The sequence below is a fragment of the Castor canadensis genome, chromosome 13, assembly GCF_047511655.1.
Source record: "Castor canadensis chromosome 13, mCasCan1.hap1v2, whole genome shotgun sequence".
Classification (NCBI taxonomy): Eukaryota; Metazoa; Chordata; class Mammalia; order Rodentia; family Castoridae; genus Castor; species Castor canadensis.
Window position 1 is genome coordinate 62,560,887 of NC_133398.1, and position 27,581 is coordinate 62,588,467.

General features: G+C 38.2%; 1 protein-coding gene and 1 long non-coding RNA gene across 23 annotated transcripts in view; one reads left to right on the plus strand and one right to left on the minus strand.

Moving 5' to 3' along the window:
• Positions 1-27,581, plus strand: part of Ptprd (protein tyrosine phosphatase receptor type D) — a 1,026,094-nt gene that overhangs the window by 491,374 nt on the left and 507,139 nt on the right. Inside the window, exon 1 of one of the 21 annotated variants that reach the window (XM_074051872.1) lies at positions 10,788-10,970. The exons of 19 other annotated variants lie outside the window; for them this stretch is intronic. The gene's annotated coding sequence lies outside the window, so the exon portion shown is untranslated. Of the gene's footprint in view, positions 1-10,787; positions 10,971-10,996; positions 11,247-27,581 lie in introns of those variants that run through there. One more of the 21 variants, XM_074051873.1, reaches the window with a different exon arrangement.
• Positions 1,460-10,683, minus strand: LOC141415435 (uncharacterized). Of its 2 annotated transcripts, XR_012440444.1 has the most exons (6): positions 10,091-10,683; positions 9,549-9,689; positions 8,976-9,157; positions 6,594-6,749; positions 6,416-6,506; positions 1,460-6,306 (listed from the first exon to the last, which is right to left on the minus strand). It is a non-coding gene; the product is annotated as an uncharacterized lncRNA (long non-coding RNA). The 2 variants fall into 2 exon arrangements; XR_012440443.1 differs by lacking the exon at positions 9,549-9,689 and having other exon boundaries at positions 2,634-6,306.

A 27,581-nucleotide genomic window follows, 5' to 3' on the forward strand; every position in this document is an offset into this window, starting at 1 on the left:
AATTACATGGTAAAAACATTGTCTCCTCCCTTGAAATGTGTAGTTTTTTTTTGGAGGGGTCTGTTTGTTGTTTCACATTATGTGAGATTGTGTTTTCAAAGTAGCTATTATTCTGAGCTAAGATAATAGTGGTGGTGGGAAAGCTAAGAGCTTATCTTTTACTTCTAAGTTTGTTTTTTTTTAAATTTGATACTTATGGGAAAACACATACACCAAAACAAAGTGTTCATGGCTGATTCAACCAGAACTAGAGGTATCGGAATAGTGTGCTGAAACTCACTATGTACTGGCAAGTTGCTGAGTCTGCACTCACTATGTACTGGCAAGTTGCTGAGTCTGCATTTGAGTGTCCACTGAATTTCATGTAATTACAACTGCTTGCTGAAGTAGGTCTGTGGTCTCTGCAGGCTGTTAGGACCTCAGTGATGGTCACAAGGGAAGTGGGTAGAATTCAAGATTCCCAAGAAGCACTAGCAGGTATGAGCTTCTTTCAGACTAAGCCAGCTGTACAGATCAGAATTCAAAAGCTTATAGATTTAGCTGGAATTGTACCACCTGTGATCCCACGTCTGTCTTTAGAGTACAGAGGAAAGAAAAAGGCAAATCCTAGAGAAAGGGAGCTAGCTTCTTAAGAAGTGCCAGAAGCTGCTCAGCTGTATTGGATTATTTTGCTAGGAACAATAAAACAAATCAATGAATTTGAATTGAGTTATCACAGTGGTTTTTAGAGTTATCTGAGAAGCATGCCAAAAACCTTGATTCCCAGGAACTATCCCTGAGTTTCTCATTTAGAGTTAGGAAAATCTGCAACACCTATAAAGTGGGTGTGTTACCCTTCACAACATTATTAGGAGCTTTAAAGGAGACAGGTACCTTAACATTCTCTGTGCACTCTAAAATGCCACATACATGTGAATGTTTAACTAATGACATGTACATAATCTTCCCTGCATTTGTTAGGCACCACTAAGAACTCTTGGGGAAAGAAGTCTACTCTAGTTGTATTGACAGCTCCTGTTATTAGAGTTTACTGAGAATATTTCCTTTTCAAGAAAATTAATTCCTTAAGGCAAAAATTGGGAAAAACATTCTCGCTCAGAAGTAGCAGTTTTGTTACTCTTGATTTAACTCTGAAAATAACGGTCAGGGATCAAGACTAGTTGGAATTTGCTTTCAAGGAAGGTGATTCACTCTTTCTTAGTCCTTCCCACCCCCCCTTTCTTATTTTAACCACAGAATTATTTGGGTGTGGGCTGGAATTTAGGTTACTTTGATGGCAAGACTGCTTCTTTTAATTGAACTGCAGAGAATGAAAAACATTGGAGATGTTTGTATTGTGTTTGGATAAAAGGGTTTTCCTCAACATGTGTGCCTTGCTCACAGCACACATTTTAGCATGACTTGATGGTGCATAGTTCACATATCTTCACACAGTGGAGGCCTGGTGAATGAGCAAGGGGGTGAATGGCCGTGTATGAATAATAAGCACTAGCCAACACTGGAAAAACCACAGGAGTATTCAAAATTTCAACTGCATTTCTCTTGTAGCTACTACTTCAAAACAGAATTCAGAGTCATTTCTTTTTCACTTACACAATAAGTGAAACAAATCACTTTCACAAAGAATCCTAGAGCTGGGGAAAAAAACAACTTAGGAAATAATTTAATTTGGTGATTTTTGAATTGTACTTCCTGCAGCTGTAAAGCAAGGTTACTCCACCTTGGCTAAATATTCGATTCACTTGGGAAGTTGAAAAATATATATACACACAAGAGCCCACTCCCAGAGAATCCAATTCAGCTGATACAAGTGGTCCCTGGTCATAAAATTTAAAAGTCTGTACAGATTTTAATGTACATCCAGGTCATGAATCACCATTCCAGGGGCTTGACAGTCAAAACACTTGTATTTATTACTTGATAAATACAAGTATACTCCCTGGAGACAAAATAATAGAATATACTAAACTGGGAACACTGGTGCATACTTGAGCTTTATAGTTTTTGTTAAATTTAAAGAAAGCCCTAGACTCCAGGAAAACTCCATTTTATAAGGTTCTACTATACCCTCTTAGGTCAGGACATTCTGTAGGTGTCTAAAGAATACACAGAAGACTAATCTCCTCCTCATCCTGATTTTCCAATCATGGTGTCCTGCAATCTGGAAACACAAAGGAAGAAGGGTTGGCCAGTGGCAGAGGTGTGGAGAGGCAAAGAGTAAAACAAATATAACTGTAACTTTAGTAAAAGTCAGCTGTGTTATGAATAGTACAGGTAGGACTGAATCACAGGTGAACCATTACAGCTTTTGGCACTTGTTCTAATTTCTCATCTCTTCTCTGCTCACCATAGAATTGAAAAAATGGAACACTTTTGACAGCCATGGCCTTAGAACACAGTTTGGTGGGGTTATTTTGGAGGAAGTTTGAGGGGAGATGATCAGGGATAAAAAGGAAAAAATAATAATACAGCCATCTTATTCTTTCTTACTTCCACTTGGAACAAGGAAGGATATTTTTTATAGGCTGGGATTCATGATCCAAGAGGTAACTGTGAAGGAGGGAAAAAGTAAAAAAGTGCTAAGAGTCCTTTTTAGAACTGCTTAGATGACTGGTCCCTGCCTCACTTGGTTGGCTTTTGTGCTTCTCCAGGTCATAGACTCATAGTCCTAGATCAGTTCATTCACTTGCATGGATCATGAGCCTAGCTGAGTTAAGAATGAAGAGAGGAAGGGGGATGTAGCTCAAGGATAGAGTGCTTGCTAGCACGCCTGAGGCCCCCCGAGTTCAATCCTCAACAACACATACACACACCCCAGAAATTGTTAAAAGTTTCCATCCTCTGTTGCTGTTCACATTGTTTTTAGTTCAGAATCTTAGGAATTTCTTTATTTTTTTCCCAAACACAGTCACCTAACACAAGAACTTTCAAGGTGTGATTGATTAAACAAAGAGGGATTTGCAAGATGGGATTAGCATAAGTATGCATGAATCCCCAGACAGTCCATCCAGTGCCTGCATTTATTTATTTATTTATTTACTTACTTATTGCATTTTACCATTCCAATTAATGGCTGAATAAAAATGGTGTACAATTTTACTTAGACAATGCTGGAAGCTAGGCTATTGGTAGCAAAGGATTGAAATTTAGAATGGAACAATGGGCTTAGGTAGCATTCCATTTGTGGTTGGTCTTGAATGCTGGTAGAACATTTGTGATTAGTTATGAAGAATGAACTTGGTCATGAACTACTGAGTTCTTTTGAGCACAGGAATTGCATAACCAAATTTGTGTTTTATTAAAGCTAATTGGGCAGTGGGGAATGGATTGGAGCCAATTCAGAAAAGCTTGGGAGAAGAAGATGCAAATAATTGTCCAATGCATTAGTATTAGAAAGATGAGCATTTGTTGGTAAAAAAAAAAAAAAAAAAAGGAGACAAAACATGATCTTAAAAGAAGTGAGCACAACTAAACAACTGCAAGAATTTTTACATCTATAAAACAAGCACTGACTTGGAGAGTATCTGAAGTAATCACAGATGTAGGAAAGAACAGTGTTTAGTTTGCTTTGAGACTCTTTCCTAGATTTGTTTAGTATTCTTAGTAATTTTGGAGATGTGGCCAATGAGTTTTCAAAGTCAGGATGACTTGTGGTAATAAATGATCAGATAATAAGCAATGTTCACAGATGTTATTAGGTAGAGAGAAAACTGAATAGAGTATACCTCGTTAAAAATAAAAACTTCAGTTTTTAATAGAAGTATGAAGGATTCTTTTTCCAGCTCAACTGATCAATTATTTTGACATCTCATAGGAAAGCATGAAACTTTGTAATTACTCTCATCAAGAATTCTTTTGAAATATGAATTCATCCATTCCTATTTCGATTCTATTATTCCTTGTGACATTTGGTGAGTTTTAGGACTTACCAGTTATTGTGATTGGTGAGAACTAACTCTGATCAAACTCTAGATAATTGTAGCTTTCCTGCAGGCTCAGTAAGTGTTGACATGGAAGTGACATCAAAACAGCCGCAGTAGTATGTAAGCACATGCTGTCACACATTGATTTATTAAACAGACATATTTTTTGAGATCTGCTGATAGTGTATATGTTAATGGTGATATAAAGAAGGTAAAGATGCTCAGATTTTAATAGGCTGCACATACCATAAAAATAAGGAAAGGAATGAAAAAAAACCCAACATGACATTTCTGGTAGGGTAGATTGATTCTATTTAATGCCCTTCAGGAAACTTTATAAAGAAAGTGGTATTTCACCTAAAATAGGGAATTGACAATCAATTCATTTCCTTTTCCTTACTTTCCATCTCCATCCTTCTCTTCCTTTACTTTCTCAAATATTTATGGACTTATAATGCTTAAAGCACTATGATAGGAGAATTTGGTTCTAATTAGAATAAAACCAACTCTCAAGCACCCAAGAGAACATTATACTAAGTATGGACACCAAGTAGAAATTAAGTGACGTAACTGACATATAAGACAAGTATAGAAGTGTAAGAAGTATAAGATGAAGTTAGGAAAAAAGTTCAAAAAGTGGCTGGAATACAATAGTCCTGATGTCCTTGCTGTATTCAATGTTTTGACAATGGCTCTTGAATGCATGGAGAAAGATTCACAGTGCTGCATATGGGAAAATAGGTGAGATTTGCTAACTGTGAGACCTTCATTAAAGATACAACCTGTTTTATCATTGGTCATTTAAAATCCCCAAATTACATAGAGATACATTTCCTATTACATGGAGATCAATTTATGGTGATTTTCTTCTAGGTTAGTTCCTAAAAATTATTTTCTGAAACTCTGTTAGAAAGACCTTTTACAAATAACTTCATGGTTCTGGCAGTGCTTTCTTGTTAAAAATGTAAAACCTAAACTTGGTTGGTGGACGTGGAAGTCTTATTAGCTTTGAAAAACTGCTGTGCTTTGTGTTTTACTCTTGTTGTTTTCTCTAACAGTTGAATCTTGAAGCATATTCTTTCATTAAGGAGATTCAGCACCCTCTAAGGTAGTTGATTGAAAGTCATTAATAGCCTGGGGCTTGTCCTAGTCTTGAAAGATAAGAGTCAGGCTTGTACAAATGAAATTTTAAACAAATGCTGCTTTACTTCTCTATCATTCTCTTAAGCAGTATACAAACTTTGGTTGGCCGTGTAATCAATAATAAGATTGTAGTATGAAATTTAATTTCATTTTCAGGTTCTGTCCTTTGAGTTTGACATTCTGCAGATATTAAAGTCAAAGCGTTTACTTCCTTCAAAACTCGTATCACCCCTCATCTGTGATTCATTTCCCTGGTGTACCATTCAGCAACATGGAGCCTGCTTCATCAGTGTTTGGGCTCTGTAGAATTTTCTTTTATTCAGTTATTAAGTACAAGCTTTTGGTGACTTCTTAATCTTTTTCTGTATCTCACAATATTCCTTCATTTCAAAGTTCTCTCATGTAAAATACAAACATTGAATGGAACATCAGTAATTGTAGATACTTTCCTCTCCATTTGGCTTTGGCTTTTCTATCAAAGATGCCAGTTTAAAAATGTGTTAAAATTATGAAAGATTAAAACTTTGGTTTCCTCAGTTGAAATAGTAACATTTAGCACTAAAAAGTGAGAAAATGGGCTTATATCTTACATTAAAAACAGGGCACTCATTCATGTGAACAATACTTGTATTTTTAAAAGATTTTGCAAATATGAAAGATAGGTGGCCTCTGAATGTTTAAACTGCACAGATTTAAAAAACAAAACCAAGACACAATTTTACAGTTAGGAAACAATGGAAGTCAGTGCTTAATGCATGCATTAATGGAGCGTCTTGACAAATCACCTGTTAAATTTTAGCTGACAGCTTGTCATATATTAATTATAAATAATTGTAATATACGGCTATCATAATGCATGCAACAAAAAAAAATAGGAAAGGTAATTAGAGTATATCCTTTGTTTTCCCCCCTTCACTTCTACCTCACAAGAAAAAAATGACCCAATGTTTCACTTGGGTTGGGATAGTGCCAATGGTTAATGGAATGCCCCACTCTACTAAAGAATTTAATGGGAATATCCATTTGTCACAGTCACATGCTGTAATCTCCAATAGCAGAGCCAATGGAAAAGAGCACCATACCATACCGTCCTCTACACCATGCAGGTGAGGGTGAAATGCAGCAGCAGAACTCAGACATCAGGGAGAGGGCCTGGCTTTCCAAGGCCTTTCTTTAGAAAAAGATAGGGATTTCTTTCTTAAAGAGGATAGTGCTGTCTACAGCAAACACAGATACTGCCCTAGAGAAAAAGAAAGTACATTTCTTAGATATGCAGAAAAGTGTGAATGTTTGCATAGCATGTTTCAAAATCCCTAAGTACCTCCCTGTGTACTGGAAGTCCAGCTTACTTGTAAAGAGTCTTTCTATAGCAGAACCAGAAAGAACAGGATTGGATATTCACTTCTGTCATCTTCTAGTACTGAGTTTGAGTTTTCAAATCTGAAGAATGGGAACAAAACATCTAAATGTGTAATGTTACAGGTAGAATCCACAAGACGATATGGATCACAAAAGTTAGCATGGCACCTGAGTTTTTGTCTTCCTTCTTCTTCAAAATGTAGATGGAATTTCAGTGTTGTCTAATTACTTTATATGTATGTATCTTGTATTCCCAAGATAAGTAAAACATTGTTTCATTTAGCAACTGTCTTGTATTTCTTTTATCTTTCTCATGGGCTGTTTCTGTATCAAGAAAACATATGCTACTGAGATACTATATAAATTAAATTTAAAATTTATCTAAATAAACATTTTAATTTATAGAAGCAAATATTTATTTGAAGATTAAGACCATTAATTGTCATTTATTTTACACATTTATCAGCAAATTAATAAAATATGTTGTACATAACCTCACACCGCTAGGAAAAGTTCTCAGATATGTTCAGTACTTTAAGAAACTGCTATCTTCAGAACTTGTCATTTGAATCTGTGGATTTAATAAAAACTATTGTACTACTCACAAAGAAAATATGATTAACAACTTATTCCATATGTTAATTCATAATTTATCATCAGTATTAAAGTAAAAAAATGTATGAATTCAAACAGATTTAGGTGCAAAATTGTAGAGTGGCTACTTGTTAGTTGTCACCTTGACCAAATTACATATATTCTCTTATCCTGTTTCCTTAAACAATGGGGCTAATAAACTACTTAGCTAACAAGGCAATTGTTAAGATTGGAGATGAGGCAGTGGTTTTTAAACATTCCCTTTTAATCCCTAGCCACGTGATCAAAATATTTCTTTCCTACTTTTCTTTCATTAAAAAATTTGTTCATGACCCAGTAGATTTATGACCCAATAAAGGTCATGTTGTGCTTTTTGAAAAACAGTGGGACATGATAACATGCTTAGCGTGATGTTTACTGCATAATATGAATGTAACAATTGTTTACTGTTACTGTCATGATTATTTTTAGTCTTCTTTTAGGATGCTTCAGAGTAAATGAGAATAAAATCTTTCGAGTACTTCTAGGAACTAACTCCCTTGGATGGAGTCCAAAACAGACTCATACTGCTGAATTATGCACTAGAGGGGGTTGTGCTAGAGCAAAGCTCCTGTGTGCTATTCATCCCAGAATGTTAGAGCTGGAAGGGAACTAAGAAAATGTCTAGTCTATGGCTTAATTTTCCTTCATGTTAGTATTTATAGTTTTAAAATATTCTATATTTATTGCTCATTGATAAATTGGTTTCTTCAATTGGGAGCTTAAACGTCATGAGGAATAGTTGGTGTGATGGAGAAAACTAGAAATGATATGAGTTTATATTCTATTTCTTCCACCAAAGAGTTGGGTGACCTTATACTCTCCAGGACTCAGTTCCTTACCTGTAACAATGAAATGATCTTAACAGTTCATTTGCCCACCTCTGATCGAAATTTCCAAATGAAAACTAGCCCAGAGGTTATACGAGATGCAGCTGCATTAGAATACTGTTGGTTACCAAGCTGCTGCTAATATATTAATGTATGTGTATTTGGATTGAGCCTTACACCAACTTATACTTGGATGTCCAAGAAAGTTTGGTTCCTCTATTTGTTCTATCTTGCTTTCCTTAGCAGGATCACCTCAGTTTCTTTTGTATAGTAATAGCTCAGACTCTAGGCACTATCCCAGATCCCTACTTCTTTTTCTAAGATGTTTGGTGGTAGTAGGGACAGGAATATTTAGGACATCACAGCGTCTTCAAAATAGAGCTTATGTCACTTACTTGTACTGCAGCCAGTCTTCTCAATTTCTGGGTCTTTTTCACTCCTCCATGCTGTTCACCTTGGTAACTGTCATTACCGGGTTCTCTAGCTAGTCTAACTTCCTACCAGTGGGGTAAGATGATATTTCCTACACTGTGATCCCAGAGAGCAGTAAGGCTTCCCAGGTGTGTTTTTAAATGAGGTCAAATGTCCAGGCAGAGAGATGTGTGTCTCTTCACCAACAATAACAGCAGTTCAAAAACTTTGTTCCTCTAATGCCCAACTCTGGATGAGGAAAGTCTGATCACTAGCTGATGAAGGAGAATGTAGCAATGAGAAAGCCAAGCCAGAGTTTACATTTTGGATAAGAATCATTTATCAGGAGGTTCAGGTTTCTAGATTCATCCTTAGGGCACAAGGAGCAGGCTTCTATGATACTTGCTCAGTCTTTTGGCTTGTGTTTACTGGAGGGTAAACCTGGCTTGGATTTCACCGTTAAAAAGAGAAGAAAAGAAAAAGAGAGACTTGCTAGGTGTTCTTCCTCCACCCCTAACTTGTTAGCAAGACTCCCGTCAAAACTATGTGCCTTCTTTTTTGGAGCACACAGAGGGGCAGAGAATTACTTCAGTGCTGCAGACTGGGAAAAAAGGTGGCAGGGAACAGCGGTCAGGAAGTTGGGTCATTAGGGTCACTCTAAGAGGCTACGGCTTACCTTTGCTTTTTTCAAAACTGCTTGGAGGCTTCAGGTATTCATATCTTTGTACTGGTCTGAAGGCAGAATGAGGTGGCTGAAAGCCCTGGCTTTACTTTACTTTACCTTGCTGATCACGTTCTTAATGAAATTTTGGTGGGCCCACTGTCAGCGGTAGTGTGCAGCTCCGGACTCCCCACATGCTGGAGAGCATAAGTAGGAAAGAAGGTTAAATGCATCTCTTAGCTAACAGTCCACACCGGGCCCCTTAGTCACCCTTGGGTTCTGCCCATAAAGAATGTGTAAGCCAACAACTGGGTGTCTGTCTGGGGAAGGGTTTTATGTGGTCAGAGAAGCTGGGGAGCACTGCATTTCTACATCATAAAAGCAAGTATCTTGAAGCAAAACCAGAGTTATTGTTAACTTCAAGATTTAAATTCAGTACTTCCCTTTCTTTCTCTCGGCCTCCAAAGTGGTTCCTACAAGCATCCCAGAACGAGGCTGACAAGGTGAGCTGGGGCGGACACAAACTGGGTCTCATCAACGTGCGCTCTTTATATTATTGTCACTCTTTTTGAATAGGGCGCAACCAACATTTTTTCCTCCAGTGCGCGGGGCCACAGAGCAGGAAGCGCCGGCTTGTGCCTCTTTTAGGAGATGAGTGATTCTGCGAGAGAGGGTCTTTTCTGGCTGGGTGGATGGATGCTGCGGAGTGACGTCACCCTGCCCCCTCCTCTGCGATTGTGAGAGAGAGAGAGAGAGAGAGAGAGAGAGAGAGAGAGAGAGAGAGAGAGAGAGAGTGTGTGTGTGTGTGTGTGTGTGTGTTCCTTCGCCCAGCTTTCCAGCCTCCCTTCCTTCGTCCAGCCCTCTGGCCCTCTCAGTGGGTCAGTGGTCCACATTCAGGGATTCGCCAGCGGGCGCAGCTGGCCTGCTTCTCCCAGCGCCCGGACGCACCCATGCTCACATTCACGCGCAGGCAAGGCGCACACACAATCCCTGGAGCTGGGACACAAGGATTCTGTGGGATCCCGAACACATTATGAGGATCTTAGAAAACACTCAGACAAGGAAACAAAGAGAGAAGCCTTTGCAGTTACTTTCTTGAGCTTTTAAATTTAATTTTTCCACCAACCCACCTCGCTTGCGACCGTAATCACCAGGTTCACGCCAAGGTCCAAGGTCTGGGTTGGGCTGGCCATTTCACCTCCTGGCCCTTGAGTCCTGCTCGGTCGGGTCCTTCTCCAGGCATCACCTCAAACCCCTCTTCCCACCTCCCCTCTCCCCTCTGCGGGCCTCAGTTTCTGGTTATCTCTCGTGCGCTTCACTTTTGGGGGGAAGGAGAGAAGAAGGGGAGGGAGGCGCTGAGGGGGGCAGCTGAGTTGCTATTTGTGGCCAAAGAATCTGCTTTAAAAGAAGCAGCAGCAGCAGCAGCAGCAGGAAGGAGGAAACAAGAGAGGCGGAGGGAGGAGAGGAGACTCGGCCCCGGACCCCCCAGCCGCGAGCGGCGGAGCATCGAGGAGCGGGAGGAGGACGAGGAGGAGGAGGGAGAGGAGGCACACAGCGGCCGCGGCAGCCGGAGCAGCGGGCGCAGCGCTAGCCAGGAGGAGAGGGAGGCGTTGGAAGCGCCGCGAAGCCGCGGGCTCTGAAGGGCCAGGAGGACGGCCCGGGAAGAGGAGGAGGAGGAGGAGGAGAAGGGGTAGGGGTGGAGGGAGGGCGGGGGGACGCGCTCCCTTGGATGCTGGATTTCGGGGTTTTGGACTCACTCGCTGACTCTCCTCCACTTCCTCGCTCTGGACTGGGCTGGCCGCACGAGGGTTGGGCGGCGGCGGCGGCGGAGACCAGGGGGGCTCCCGCGGCTGTGGCCGCTGCTCGGCGGGATTAAATTGGCCGCTCCGAGGCGGCGGCGCGGGCAGGCGCAAGCTGCGCGGCGGTGGCGGGGCGCGAAGGTGTTGGAGCAAAGTGCTGGTGGCGGCGCGGGAGGCGGTGGCAAAGGCTGCCCGGAGCCAACATGACCAGGTAAGTCTCCTACACTGACCGGTCCACTCCCCCTCAACCCCCGTGTCCTCCCTTCTCGCTGCCCAGGGATTGTTGTGCGTCCAGCTCAGGCAGCTGGCGCCTCCCCGACCGGAGCGACACGCTCCCGCGTCCCCAAACCCCGCGTCGGGGCACCGGAGCGCACACACTTTGCTCTTCTGGACCTCGGCGGGCAGAGGTCCTCTCAAGCACGGTTCACTTCTCGCCTGAAACCTCAGAGCCGGGAGAGAGGCGATTCTACAATATGGGGGTGTCCGGGTATGTGTATTGTGCGACCCCAGGTCTCTTCTAGGGTGGGCGTAGTGTTGGGAAAATCGTAGATTGGGGCAATCCGATTTTCCTCGGGATTCTGCCACCTCTTTTTTTTTTTTTTTTTAAGGCAGAGATTACTGTTTTAAGGAGGGCTGGTTATGGTGAGGGGCGATTTCTTTTTTCTTTCTTTCCTATGAACTAGTGGGGGAAAGGAGAAATAGCAGGAATCAAAGTCTGCGAGGCTGCCATAGAGGAGGGGGAGTGTTTTGGAGACCTTTCCATGGCAGAATCAAAGCTCAAAGCTCGTAGAATCCGGTGTACTTACACACACACTCATTCCGTGGGGAAGGGGACTCATAATTTATAATCAAGAGTTAAAGTCGTAGAAAACAATTTATAAAGAAAGCCACAAACAAATCAAAGATGTATATTTTTGTTTCCTATAGATTTATTGTACCTTTTACCTAGAAAACTTGCCTTCCCTCTCTGCCACATTGATTTTAATTTAAAAGCATTAACAAGTGGAGTCAGTTTTTTTTTTTTAACGCTTAAAATCTCGAACACTATGTGTGTGCTTGGCTTTCATTAATTGGGTGTTTTAGGATTTCAGATAGTTAGTAGTTCCAGTCTTCAAAACCTGGACTATCACGATCCACTTGTATTGTTTCCACTTTGCCTCCTAGTACACTACTTGCCAAACATTTCCTGTTTTCTAAATATCTTTGAGTGATCTCTCAGCCTAATGTACAGTTTTACCTTAAATACTAGAAAGATTCCTGAGGGATTGCTCCCCCTGTATTGTCTGTTAAAGTTATTTATTTATTTCTTTTACGTGGCAAAGACAGAGTGGCAGTGACTTAGAGTGGCTCACACATTTTGAGCCTCCTAGTAACTACTAATTGCTTGTGACTTGAGACTGATTTGCTGTTGAATTTACAGAGCTACTAATGTGGACTTTACCCCTTGGTATAGCCTGTCTAAACATTCTGTATCAATGCTGTGGGGAGTTAGTTCAACCATAGCCACTTCTGACCATTTGTACTGTTCTTTCTCTGTTTCCAAGTGCATACACTAGACATTAAGCTTGAGTAAAACCAGGGCAATATACCAAGACTCAAAACATTCTGAATTAAAAAGATTATACCAATTTAAAGATTGTGTTTTGTAGGTAAGATGCTGATATCCCGGAAAATGCTTAGTTGATACCATACTTATTTAGCAATCATATTCTGTCATAGCCTCAGATAGATATTAGCAAAGAGAGAACACATTTTCAACACTCCATGTTTGAATTCTTGAAACAGATATCCTCAGTGGACAGTAAAATTTTCCCTACCTCCCACCTCCCATAATTATGTACTGTACTTTGCTTTTCAATGGAGCTCGCAATTCTGTGACAGATTTCTTAAATTCACCCTCATGCTATCAGCTATTATTGTACTTTTAAAGTGTGAAATTGACAAGCTGGTCAGTTTCATGAATTCAGCTGTCAGATTGCGTCCAGTTAAAAATTGCTAAAAGCTGCAAATGTGCCTGCCTGGAATTTTCTTTTGTGTAGGAAAGACAGCAGGGGGATGGAAGATTAAGGAATGTTATTAATTATAAATCTTTTAAAATAGGGGCACTACAATGTAAGTTTTATCTCTGGCTGTTGTTGGGAAACATTTGTATTTCTATCACTGGCATTTAGTTTTTATCTATATCTCACTGTAGTGAGCACTTAACATAAAACCCTCAGTCATATGGTAAAATAGAGATGCAATTCAAAGAGAAAAGTGGCTCTCTCAAATATATTTTAATATAGTGAGTAATATATTACTTTTGTTTGACATGTAAAGAGGTAGAGGAATTAACCATATTATTGCTGAAAATATTAATACAATAACTAGATATGCTTTTTGAGATCAAGACTCCTTTAGAACCAAAATATCTTAAAGTGAAGAGCTAAGAATTGGAAACCCCTCATCTGCTGCTATTTGCTAAGCCACTAGGGGCCTGTATAACTTCTTATATCCAGGATACCCTGGCATGGCATATGCAAACGCTTCCTAGAGAGGCATTAAAAAAAAATCAGGTAGACAATCCCTCAAGTTCTTTTTTTTTTCTTTTTTTTTAATACATTAAGTCATGCTTTGATGTTAGCCATAGGCTGATTGAAGGATGTTTCAAGAATGTTATTTAAGGCTTCTCTGACACTATGGTGGTATAAGGGTGATTTTTTAAATCTAGAGTGTGCAACAGAAAAGAGAAGAGTTATTTGTGCAAATTCATGTATGATCCCAGTTGCTCAGTGAATGGTAAGGATAAACAAGAAGGAACATTAATAACATTTCCTTATTGGACTGATAAGGATATTATTTGCATAATGTAGGATTAAAAGATAAATGAAGCAGAATTACTTTAAGGGAAGTGTAGTCATAGATTGATGGTGTGATTAAACTAGCTTTGTAAGTGCTGTGCAAGTTCGTATGGCAGGAGAATGTGAGGCAGTGACTAAAGTTTAGTCAGCACTTTGGGGACCTGCACTGAAGATGCACCATACATTTTTAAGTGTCAGTTTCACAAATTTGAAATCGACCTGCTGCGCCAATCTTGATAGACATTAGGCAATAAGGTCAAGTATACTTATGCTGATCTTTTGTTGATTTTCAGTTTTTCAAGCTGACAAGGGTGACTATTTGTAAAAGAACACACTATAAGCATTTACATATTGATTTCCTTCAGACCATATGATATATCAAGCCATCGAACAATTCTATACTTAAAAAGATTCCATGGATAAATAAGAGTTAATTAGCCCAATCTTATGTGAAAGTTGCCACTTAAGCAAAGATGGATTTCTCAAGGTGATTTTGTTTTTAAAACTCCCCTTTTTTTCAGTTTCACTGTATGTTTGTGGGTAGTTCAAAGTTGAAGGCTGTTTGTGTTGTAAATTGTGATCCTCAGAGCATTAGAGTTTTAAGGTTAATATCTTTAAAATCTATACATAGAACTTTTGGTCCTGATACCTTTTTAATTCCCTAAAGGTACTGGGAATAAACTTGACCTTTGGTGTACTGCACTTAACTGAGTGGCCACAAAATATACTTTCAGTATTTGTGTTTCAAACCCATCTATATATAAGGTGCCAAATATAAAGATATAATTTTCAGTTTTTTCACAGTATTTGAAAATTGCTTAATTTTTTCCTATTTCCTTAAAGGGACAGTAGTTTTTGATTGACAGTGTTAGCATGGGTAGATGAGTTGTATGTTAAGCTGGGCCCACTGGGAATCTCTTATTGCATTATGGAGTTATTTACCTTTTCTTTGCTTAATCTTCTTTGAGAAAGTCTTTAAGGAAAGTCCCTTACTTGTGATGGCACAAAGGCAACTGCAGCCCCAAGTAAAATCAGTGTTTAAAAACATTCTGCTTTATATTATCAGTGATTTGCCAAAAACAAGAGCTAAGAGAAGAGTTGTTCTCTCTGCAGACTACAAACAGAGGATTCCTATGTAACACATCAACTGAAGAAATCTGATAATCTGGAAGAAGATTGCTTAGAAGGGATTTTTCAGTGAATTTCATTTCAACACTCCTTTAAGTGACTGTAATTTTATAGCACAGTGACATTTCTATAAAAGGATAGGTTTGTTTGGGGATATTTTCTATATGGATAATCTCCCTTGCTTCTCATCATTAGTTGGTAACACTTATTAAAACGTCATGCTTGGCTTGCATTTGTTTTGACAATCCAAATATCCAAATTCTCCCTCTTTAAAAAAAAAAAAAAGATAAAATGCATTTCGGCTCTCCATAAATAAGCCCTTAAGAAAAATAGCTAAAAGGATATAATGACTCCTGCTTACTGATTGTTCGTTATATGAAATTATAGCCTCAGATAGAAAAGTTCAGCATTTACTTTGTGTTTCAAGCCCATAAGTCTTGGGAAGGTCAAAGAGCAAATGCTCTCATGATATAGCAGATTCTGACCTACTGTAACCTTAATAACAATCATGACAATGACAGGATACTGAAGCATTAATGATACAGCATTTTGACAAGATGTCTTTCACCAAATCACATTTGAGGCCTATGTCCCTTGTTTGCCCTTTAACACGTTTCCTATGCTTTCATGTAATCAACAGTTTGCATTTTCTTCTCTTTACATTTTATTTATAAGATAGCTTTCAGACCTAAGCCTTAAAGTAATTTAAGTATCATGCTCATTTATATTGCTGCATATTATATTTCTCAAAGTAACTAACCTGGGAGGCAGGCGGTGGGGGGGGTGGGCTATGGTCTAAAAATAGTGCCCAAAATGTTCCCTCTCCTCCCTTTCAAAATAATTAATTCTGTTCATTATTTTCTTTTTAATGCTGATATATTTAAGAGGACTATATCAATACTAGTCAATTGGCATATAGCTTTTTGAAACTTCTAAAAAACCCGAAAGCTTTTTCACCTCTTATTTTCCCTAAATCAAATTCCTATATGCTATAGACAATACACGAATGAAAAAGGCAATAATCTAGAATTCTAAGACAGGTTATTCTGTCTGGAAGGGGGCAGGTCATGGGCACCAGCAGGCAAATAGTACGAGGACAACTTAGGCCCTCTTCCCTCCCCACCTGAGGCAAACAAGCCTGGCTTTCCTTTGCAAAGGCTGTGTTTGTGTGGCAGGCCCCTCTTTGGCTCCTTCAACATTTACAGAACACCTTTGAGCCTGGCTTCCTCTTCTTTGAATTCACTGACCAGAAACTCTTAACTTTCCTTCTCTGACATTCAAATAACAGTGTCAGGAGCATGGCGACCTTTACCATATTGCTATTTACTGGATTTAACCTTCGTAAAACTGTCAGTTTCATGAGATTGATTGAATTTATGAAATCTTAATTCTCTCTCTCTTTTTAAACAGACTGCAAGCTATGTTCTCTAACGTAGCAGTAACTAACTAAATGGATACTGGTGAATTGTATTTAGAGAACAGTCTTGCTTAGTCCCATTCTGAGATTTGGAGAAATCATACTTTAAAATATATAAAATGATCATTTGTAATCATTGGGTCACAGTAGCAAAAGACTTCTTGCGAAGTGCCGACCATGGACCATGTTTCTTTCTTTTTGTGCTCATAAATGTGCTGGAAGAACTAAGTGTGTACCTCATTCTGTCACTTAGTACCTGCAGGATCTCGGGAAGTGCAGTAACATTTCAGAGTCTCAGTTTCACCATCTGTGAAATGGAGATAATAAGCATGCATGCGATGCAGATCCAATTAATTAGATAATAAGAATTTGTCTTATTTGTATTTTAAGTAAAAAAGATCTCAAAAAAGATCTCAAAATGTAGTATTCATGTGATGAACACACTGTATTCAGTAAGACTAATTGCTATGATATAGGTTGGCTGTCTTCAGCTATATGCTCTAAAGGATTGCAAACTGATTTCAAATGAAGATCTGTTGGATATGAGTGTCTGTAAATACTTTACCTTATTGGCACTCTGCCATGTACTTGCTGTAATGGTTACAGATTCTAGAGCAATCTTTCCTGCCCTGCGTGGTCATTGAAGTCTGTGCATATTAGCATGCTACAGTACTTATCTCAGAAAGCTTTCAAAGTAAAAGCTAGAAATGATTTTACCTACAATGTACACAGAGAGCATTTCCTTTAACAGTCGAGAAGGTATTAATAGATTCCTAAGGATAGCTGATGTGGAACTGCAGTTTGAAGGAAGAAATGTCTAGAAAAGCAGTTAATTAAAATTCTGCACCAAAATAAGTGCTTTTTTCCCCCCTTTAATGGTAGTACATCTTAGAAAGCTGCTTAACTTTTTGCCCAGTGCAGCTGTCCTTTCCTGAAAGATCAGGTTTCAAGAGCAGTGATGGATGGTGGGTGCCTGTAGCCAGTTGTGGGGTTTGCTCTGAGGTCAAATGTATTGATGGAGGATAGGAATTTACTGCCTTCTGTCTCTCCCTGAGATCTGCCAGTACAATTTCATAGGAAGAAATTAGACTAGACACATCAGATGGTGATCCAGTGTCCCATTATAGGACAAAAAGACATTTGTTTTCAATGTTTAAAATAATTTTCTTCTTCATCCTCCTTCCTTAGTGTCCACCCCCATGAGAGGGATATAGTAAGTGTGCACTAGTGATTTCTTATTACACAATTAGACCATGGACTCCTGAAGAAAGCATTCTGAATCCTTCTAGTAGTAACTTAATTGTAATGGTATTAAAAGACTTTAAGAGGAAAAAAATTATAGCTACCAACTCAGACTTCTCGTTGAAATAGTTCAGTTTTATTCTTTAGATACACTGTCTTATATCTTAAATCTTTTATCAAGATTATTTAGCTAGCTGGAAATAATCTATTGGAAATTCTTAACTATTCTACATCTATCCATTGGTGGTGTAATGCTTCTAACTTTTGCACTTGGAGGTAAAAAAGAGGGAATTTTAATGTTTTTCCAGAGGAATAAAATGTTTGAAGCAATGTCTGTTGGAAATATTACCTTTTTATTGGGTATTTTGGTCTCTGTGTTTCTATCTCTGTTCTAAACTGTGAATATCAATTTTATTTGACGTTCTCAGGTCTCTGCCTGGGATATTCCTACCCACTTATCAAGCAACCAATAATTTCTGCATACATGACCCTTAAAATAAGTTTCCTAGCATTTTTCTAGAGTTCTGGACCTAAATTTCTATTGCCTTGTTAGCTGATTGAGAAATGGAAGGCCGTCATATATAACAAACTCTGCAGTTGGAAACCCGAAAGAATGTCTTCTAGCTTTATCCATATGTACTTTCCTTTTGTTCATACCTCATCATCTGACTTAGCTCTTTATTAGAAATCTTGGTGTCATCTTTTTTTCCTTTCTTCCTGTCCTTCTTTGTCCCTTCTTCGTCCCAGCCAATTTTGTAGATTCTGTTCCTGTAATCTAGTTATATCATGGCTTCCTTTCCCTTTCTAAGTTTACCATGTGTTTAGATGCTCAGCATTCCATATATGGCTTCCTGTGTGGTCTTTGTGTTTTCTCATTTCTTCTCTTTAATTCTTACTAAAACCTATCTTCTGAAATGCAAACTTTTAAGTCTGTATAATCCAGTGGTAAATATGCAGCACAGCAGGTACAGCTCTTTGTAGCCTAACCCTAATTTATGTGTTCACTCTACTCTCTAGCACCCAGGTGCTCTGCTCTTTTAAGTATGGGATTCCATGCTATCACTGAGTAGTCTCTTGGGCCTCTCTTTGGATCTATCAGTACTGTTCTTGGCATTTCCTTTTCTCCTTATCAGCTGCCCTAACTTGCATCCACTGAAATCTTCCTTATTATGCTCTCATATTCTAAGCTCAGCTCAAGTGCTATGTCCTGTTCTTACTGAATTGAAGAGATTTGAGTTGAATTTAATTGAAATCATGAATACAAAGAACAATCAATAAAAACTTTTGTCACTGTTCAGGACCCTAAAATAGGTGAAAAATCAATATACCTTTACAGGGAAAGTTTTCCTTTAATGTTCTCAATACTGCAGGTATAGTAGTAGAGGCTAATGTGTGTTAGTCCTACTAGGAATAGTTGCTAATGTTTATTGAGCACTTACTATATGCCAGCATTTTGTTCTGTAATCACTATCACCTTAATATTTAAAATATCAATCTATGTAAATTAGATACTTCTATGTCATAGTTGTACAGAAAAGGAGATTGATCAGGAGAGAGGTTAAGCAAATAACCCAAAGTATCGTAGATAGATGCAGCAAAGATGGGATTTAGAGCCAAAATTTTAAGTCAAACAGACTTTTATCTACTCCACTTTTAACCTCTTCATTCTTATGCATGACAGGATTAAAAAAAAATTATCTCACATATACCAGACAAATATACCCAATAGCATTGTTCCTTTCTTGAAACAAATTCTGTGTTCCATTTCTAAAGAGGTTCATCTTTTTCATTCTCTGCTTGGTACTTGAGGCATTGAAACACACAGATAAATACACACACACACACACACACACACACACACACACACACACATGTACACATATTTACCAAAGGTGTTTGGACTAGGTGACATTTTTTGCAGTTGCCTTCTGGTTCTATGCCTGTAGGCCAGTGACTGCTTGAGTTCTGAGTCAGTCCTGGAGCAAAAGTGGTTAAATGAAGTAAGTATACCAAAAATAGACTTTAAGATTACAAAGGCTGCCATTGTCATAGTTGCCCAACAGGTAAGGAATCAAAAGCATTTTTATAAAGAGAATTATAGCTCCAGCAGGACTATCTGAAGAGCAGCCGCCCATCAAAGAAATGGAATGATGCCAAGTGACTGATATATACGTGTGCTATTTATTGGCTGCCCGCCCTGTGCAATTTTGTCTGGGAAACTTTTGTCCATTATAATGTCTTCACTGCTCACCTGTTAATTTCATTATTGATAATAGGTGAGTGATTCTATTAATTTCCCCTATGTAGCCTTTTTTATAAAACTTTACTTTTGGGGATATTTTTTGGTGAGGTCTCAGAGGATGTTTTCTGATTAATTATGGCTGTATAAATAATAAAATGCTGAATGTTATATTTGTTTTATGATTTGGAAAATTATTTTTCCTCAGACAGCAAGGCACCCTGAAGTTTTAAATCAGACATGGTACATAAATAATGTTATAAGTAAAATGTTTTGATTTTTTTCTTTCATAGGCCTTGAAGTATCTTAACATTTAGGTTTTCTTTGCCTAGATTTCTAAAATGCTTCACCCATGCAAAACACTGGCCTGTTTAGCCATGTGCTTTTCTATAAATTAATCTCTAAACATAACCTCTAGGAAGCACAGAGCAGAATGTACAGTCTTCTTTGGAGATGTATAGTGAGGATTTTTCCACAGTTAGGTTCTTAATAGATGCTTTTTAATAAAATTGCTTTTAAATTAAGAATGGCAAATTCAGTAAATGCTATATGCATATTCAGTTACTGGTTTAAGAAGGAATTGCTGAGTTTGATTTATGTTATTGTCCAGACCTAACCTGAATTTGACATATTTTACTAAGAGATTCTAGGAAATATTTATCTAAAATTTGATTTTAAAATTCATCATTTAAAATGTTTTCTCTCAATTATTCTCTTGCTATTTTGAGAAAACCAGCATAAGTATTAATTTCCTCTCACCACAGTTATTTACCGTCTTTTCAGATGTGCCCTAGCATCTTTTGGCATGGCCCCCATTCATTATGTTCTGCTTGGATTGCAGTCTTCCTGAGTGTAGTGTAGTTTTTTGTTTTGTTTGGTTTTTGTTTGTTTGAGACAGGTCTCACTATGTAGCCCAGGTGGGCCTGGAACTAGTTAGCTAAGGCTGCCCTTGAACTTGCAATCCTCCTGCTTCTGCCTCCTGTGTACCGGGATTGCAGGCGTGCACCACCACTCTGCATAGTTTTAACTCAGCGTAGTTGCTTCTCTGGTCTGTAGCACCTTGATCTTTAAGAAACATAAATGTGATCAAGTAGTTTCCTTTTCAGGGTGTACTACCTTCTGTGAGGAATGTGTAACGAGGATTATTCCAGCTAGGCTCTCAATAAAAGCTTTTAAATAAGCATTTGTAAATTAAGAATGACAAATTAATAAATGCTGCTCTGCACATTCAGCTACTACTTTACTAGATGGTTGCCCAAGTTTATTTGAATTTTATGTTTGGTCCAGACCCAACCTGAATTTTGTGTTTCAGACATCCCAATGACTCCTTACTTCTCTCTGTATGAAGCTTGAAATATTCCTTAGCAAAAGGTAGCTGCCTTTTTTTTTTCTTGTTTTTTTTTTTCAGTGCTGAGTATTGAAGCCTAGCCTTGTGTATGCTAGGCAAGTGCTGTACCACTGAACTTCATCCCCAGCTGACACTTGGCTTTTGTTCTGTCTTTTCTTCTGCCTCTTCTCTTGCTACCTTATCATCCTCACTCATTTCCTCTTCCCCTTTCCCCACCCTTAGCAGACATGTAGTAGAATCATACTAAAGTATTTGCTGTTTGCCAGATGCACCACTCTGTCTTGTTCTACTATAATTTTAAGCATTCTCTCTTTCCATGTAAGTGTCCCCTCCTTTTCCAGTGTACCCAGAAAAACCAGAGATGGATTAGTTCATGGCCCAAATCTTACAACCCCTAGATTTAGGCTCTACACTTTATAATACTGCCAATTGTTCCTCAGTAATTAATTATATTTTATTTTAACTAAGTTCCACTCACCTAGCTGCTTACCAAACAATGCCAAATCTGAGTAGTCTGTGTATATCCACTCATATGCCACTAGACAAGACAAATCTGCCTTTACATCTGGCTGTGGTAGGAATTCCCAGATGCACTTAATTCTGACACATGGTCATTATTGAACCAAAAGCCATTGCCTGGCATGATTATAGCTCTTATTTGTTTTCGTTTTAAGGGGCTTCATCCTGGCTGCCAAGTGTACAACAGGTGCCTTAGTTTTGTACTTGCCAATCTGTTGTTATTCAAATGACCGCACTAACAGAGACTAATGGTATCTAATAAAATTGATCTCAGTTCTGGCAAGCTAGGCTCACAAGAGCAAGAGCAGTAGGAACTGTAGTGTGGAAATATGGTGGTGGTAAATTTGCCTGGTGAAGCACACATTTTTCTAGAAGGTGGCATATGTCTTACGCATAGGGCTCTTGTTTATGTTGAACCATGGACATTTTCTAAAGCCCAGTGTTGCTTGAACACTAGGATTTGTAGCATCTAATCTTATTTTAGATGGACTTGCAGGGTGGCATGTGCACAGGACTGGCTGTGCCAGCTTATCAATGAATGCCTGTGCCATGCCTATAAGGCCCAGCCAGGCGGTCTGTTCAAGCCAAACAGCTGGCATTGTAAGATGGCTTGTGTTTCCTGTTGTTAGAAATTTGCCTCTCTGGTTTCATAAGTTCCAGTAAAGACTTGGCTGTGGCAGAGATAGCCAGGAGAGGAGTGTGTCAGTTTGCAAATAGGAGCTAACAGTTGGATACTATATTCAAATGGTGTGTATGATTTTGTGACTTTGTTTTCAGGCTTTGTAGGCAGCAGACCTAGGCAAAGCTTTGCTAGCAAAGGAAATAATCTGACAGCTAGCCATGCAGACTTTTCAAAAGTATGAGTGAAGTAAATGTTCGAACCAGGTATCACAGGGACCCAGAAGTGCAATATGTATATGTTTTTTCTGCATGGATTTTAGAGACCTCCCTCCATTCACTCACTCATCAGCTCTCCCATTATGCATTCATTATTTTAAGTACCATACCTTAAACAGTGCTGCATGCAAGGCACTGTGGGGAAGTAAAGATGAGCAAAGCACTGCCAGCTACAATTTGCACTGACAAATTTCAGAGATCTGGATTTTTACGGTTTTGGAAAACTTGTGCTGGCATGATCTTAATTTCCAATTGGAGAGCTTTGTGTTGTCGTGTGGAAAAAAGCAACTCAAATTCCACCGTGCTGGTAAGGCTTACAGGTTTCACTAAATAATAATGATGATGATGGTGATTACTAGAATGCAGGGGAGGGGGAGTTTAGACCTTTGGCTGTGTGCATAGCTGCTCTTCTCTTTGCTTCAGTTAATTGAGCTCATGTCATTTCCTGTGACCTTAGCATATAGAATAGTTCTTAAGTTAGGATTTAGTTATTATTGGACCATCTTTTTGTATTATTTATACCCATCTTACTTGAAAAAGGATCTCCAGCAGCTATTAAATCATATGCTTCATTAATCTTAATAAATCACCTTGGTAGTGCAGACAATGGATTATTGTACAGATGGTTAGTTTCTATGAGAAAATGTTTAAAATATGCATCATCTTGGCCTCATTTTGAACAATACTTTATTTTAAAGCATTTTTAAATGGTAGAACTCTTTAAGAAGTGTACCATCAAATTACTCAGTGATTATTGTTCATATTTCCAAAAGTATACTAAGTAAAAGTAATATAAAAGTGATTGATACTTTTACACACATGTATTAAAAGGACTGCTACCTTTTCTAACTGTGTAAATTTTTCAAATAGTCCTCAAAATACAGATGAGAGGACACACAGTGATATACTAGGACTTTATAGTAGTGTTGTGTTTTGCTATTAGCATTGTGAAAAATAATGAAATAAGCAGATAGATAAGAGCTTGTATGCACATGTGCATATAAACATGGCATTACTTATAGGATGGGTAAAGTGAAAATAAATGATCTTTTAAGTAGAAAACTCTCCTTTCCTCTTGTAATATTTATATATTGGAGCGGCACATTATACATGTTTCCATATCTCTAGGTGAGACCTGAACACATTTCCGACTGTAAGATGTGCCATGTTGGTCCTTTTGCCATGGTGTTAATCATTTCTTATATAGAAAATGGAAACTTTTCCAAAGGCTAGAAAGGACATTGCATTAAACCTCATGCTGTTTTGCTGAGCAAAACAAGAATTGAAGAGGCTCCAGCTGACCTCTTTGGAACCCTGTGTGCTTGACAGAGTCACTGTTACCTTGCTGGTACTGAGGCCCAGGCCAGTGCATAGGTGCCTGTGAGAGGGAGGAAGGTTTACAGCACACAGAAGCTGCTTAGATTAGGAGTCTAGTGCATTTTCTCAGCAAGACTCAAGGGAAGCAACAGCAGACAGATCCCTAATTGTCTAATTTAAGAAACCAAGTTTCCTTATTACTTAATTAAAATTAAATGTAATTAAAAACTCAGTTGTGCAGCTACATTTCAAGTGTCCGAAACCCACATGTAGCTAGTAGCTTTAACATGGAACAGCTCTGACATGGAGTATTCCCATCATTGCATGAAGTTGTGTTGGATGGCAGGGGTTTAGCTGATCGTTCTGAAACATCATTTGATCTTTTTAAGGTTACGTTGATAATAAAATAAAGGCACACCATTTATATGATTAGAATACTCATTTATCTTATAGGAAAGGGTGTATCAGGCAGATGTAAGTAAAAATTGCTGTGTTTCAAAAATAAATTTTCTCAAGAAAAGTGGAGTAAGAGTCAATTCTGTGCTTTTTGTCTAATGATAAATATGAGGACCCTGATTTCATATCAGCCCAGTATGAAGAAATACACTTCCATGGAAACATAATAAGGAAACAGATTGAGCATTATCAGTTCAACCTCATTCCTCTCAGACTTCTCAGGGAGGCTTCTCTGCTGCTTGCCAAGTGATCTTTGTCTGTCTTCTGCCATTTTTCACTGTAACTGTATGGCCAAGATTAAGGATGGCAGTATGGTTGAATTAGGACTCGGAGTAGGGTGGGTGATCATATAGTGTAAACAGATGCTATGAGAGAGAATGAAGATGCTCTTAATGGGACAACAGATGTAGAGTGGGCTGTCCCAAGCAAATGGAATAGGCCTGATATCTTAAATGTCCATATACAGAGCAGAGCAGATGTATCTTTGTAACAGTGACTGAACAGGGTAGGAGGGAAATGGGAAGGATATTACTGGCATCTTTCCTATTGCCCTTTTGCTTTATTATAGTGCTCTTAAATTTTGTCAGCAGTCTAGCCAATCCAACGTCACATGTAATTAATACTGACAAGCACATATCAGAACAACCTGTTAGAAACCATTGAAAGAAATCTGGGGGCAGATAAGTGACTTCCTGTCTCCACCCCTGACAATCTGCTGGGAATGAGAGGCAGGGTAGATAGTACTGAGACCAGTCCTTTAATCCCTGTTTCTCCATAACCTCTCTCCTCCCTAGGCAAGAGTTTAAAGGCTCAATTTAAGATTTCTGCAGAGCTGAAATACAGGAAAGCCATGGAAAAGGGGAGGGATATAAACTACATGATTTTGTTGCAAGTCTTAGAAACATAGCCTCCTTTTCTCCTAGCTAGTCTCTTTTGGTCACAAAACCTGATATAATTGTTCCCAAATGCTTTTCTCCTTTTCTTTCACATCATAAGCTTCTATCACCTCCCACAGGGAATACCACACATTCTGGTATTTTTCCCTGGGTGCGCATTTTTGCTGGTTGATTTTTTTTTTTAACATTGTCTCTATTGTTATGTCAAGAACTTATTTTTGTTTTAAATATGGTTTAGAAAGCATATTTATGCAGCAATAGTAAAGCGTGAGGCTTAAAAAAGTCAGTTCTGAATCTCTGTGTAGGTATATATACACCTCTGCTTTTCTAATCAAAATTAACAAAAAGAGTTTTAGAAACTAAGGGGTAATGGTTTTTGAAGGCAATTACCTAGGAATATACTTAATTTAACTATTAAACAATATGTGTTTCATAAAGATATAAAGGTCTCTGTTGGGGTAAGGAATTGTATTTATACAATGCTAACTAAGGACATTTTGGTACATCATAATCTTTTGACTCAGAACAGTGTGGCTCTACCCAGTGTTTCTTAATTAAAAAAAAAAAAAGCATGTTTCTGTTGCAGCAGATGTATTTATTTATTATTTACCAAAGAGGATTCATGGCAACGATGGAAGTGCATATGCTTGGTGACATTTTCAGCACCTTGTAAACAAAGTGGAAAAGTGGAAAGTCTATTTTAAAACAATTAATCCACTAGAATTTGGGAAGATTCACCTCTTGCAAACTCATTTTTCAAGTCTTGGCTTTTTATTGCTATTATATGTGCCATCTCTCAGTAATCGGGGTGAAATCAAGTTCCTTCTCATAATTACAGATCTAAATCTTTATGGTCACCAGAATATTACGATTGGGCAGGAGCTATATAAGATGGCCCCACATTTTCACCCCAGAAAGATTTAATACTGCATTCTCTCATATCCACTGCTCTATAGCCATTGCTTATGGCACTTCAGGTCATAACACAGAACTTGAAACTGTCATCATAGGAAGGATGCTGGGAACTCTCAGTTGAGGAAACACAGTGGTGATTCATACCCGACACTGGTCTTTGTTGAGGTTGTTCCATGAGCTGCAGAAGCTGCAATGACAGATCCAGTACAGTTCTGTACTTGACTGATGGCGTCAGTGCCAAAGGGTTGCTAAATCCATTGAAAGGACAATTAATTGTTTTCAGTATTTAATTATCTGAGAAAGATTTAAGGATGGGTTTGATTACTTTTCAAGAAGATGTAGTTTTTGTGTTAGTATTTTAAATCAATGTAACTATAACATAAGTACATTTAGTTAAAGTACCGAGCCTCAGTAGTGGTTCACAGAAGGGCACTGAAAGATGGATTTAGGTGTGTCTGACAAGTGGCAGAGAAAGAAATGACAGTGGGCTACAATGGAGTGATTTGAAAGAAAGCATGAACTAAAAGTAGATTTTCTAATATACTGTTCAAATACAGCGATAAAGCATAACTGTTTTGACCTTTCTACGTCCAAACTTTTATCTATTTGAAAGTTGTGGAAGTACTATAACCTTACTACGAGAATTTAGAATCACACACACACACAAAATGTTACTCATAATCCTTTCATCTGAAAACAACCCACTGTTCTGACACAAGTAAATTTTCTGGTCCTTTAAATTATGTGGTGAGTTTGCTTTGTCAGTTAATATTTTAGCATAAATATGTTTTTTCCATTTTGTCTCATTGTGACTGTCATTTTTAATGGTTGTCCAACATTTCATTAGTTAGATGTTTCTATTTTTCTGTGGTTGAGGATTGTCTGTCTTAGACCCCCCTCTCATCCCATCCCCCACTTCTCCTGCTATTACTAATACAAAGATTTAATGAAAAGTTTAGTGGAGATAACTTTTTTCTAGATTTTGCATTATTTCTCTTAAGATCAGTATACAGATGTGGCATCTCTAGGCTAAAGAGTTTGTAAATTGTGAAAAAACTGTTCAATTGTATGCCAGAAAGGATATTTGTGATAATGCTAACAGTAGTACTGAAGATAGCTATTTTCTTTTTCCCTTGGTCAGTTTAGATATTATCATCTAGGTTTTATTGATTTAACAGGCAAAACACTGCCTCCTTATTGCTTTAATATGAATTTCTTTAATTACTAAAGTGATAATTTCTCCCTTATGTTTGTTTGCAAGTAATTATTCCTGTTATATGAATTGTCTCTTTGCCTAAGTGTTTTCATTCATTAGTTGATGTTCTTTTTATATTAGGCATGTTAACTCTTTGTCAGATTTATAGCAAATATACCTTGTTTGCTTATTGGTCATTAGTGATCATTTAACAGACAGAATTTTTACATATATAGTTACAACTGTTGATGGTATTTTTCTCTAGTATTCTTTTTTGTATTTAGAATTAGAAGCTCTTTTCCTTTCTTAAGATTTTTATCTGATTTTTTAGTATTTTCTTTCTCTCATTACTGTTTTATGTCTTCTTTTTCATTCAAATGATTCTCAAATTAGGTAGTTGGAAAAATGCCTGA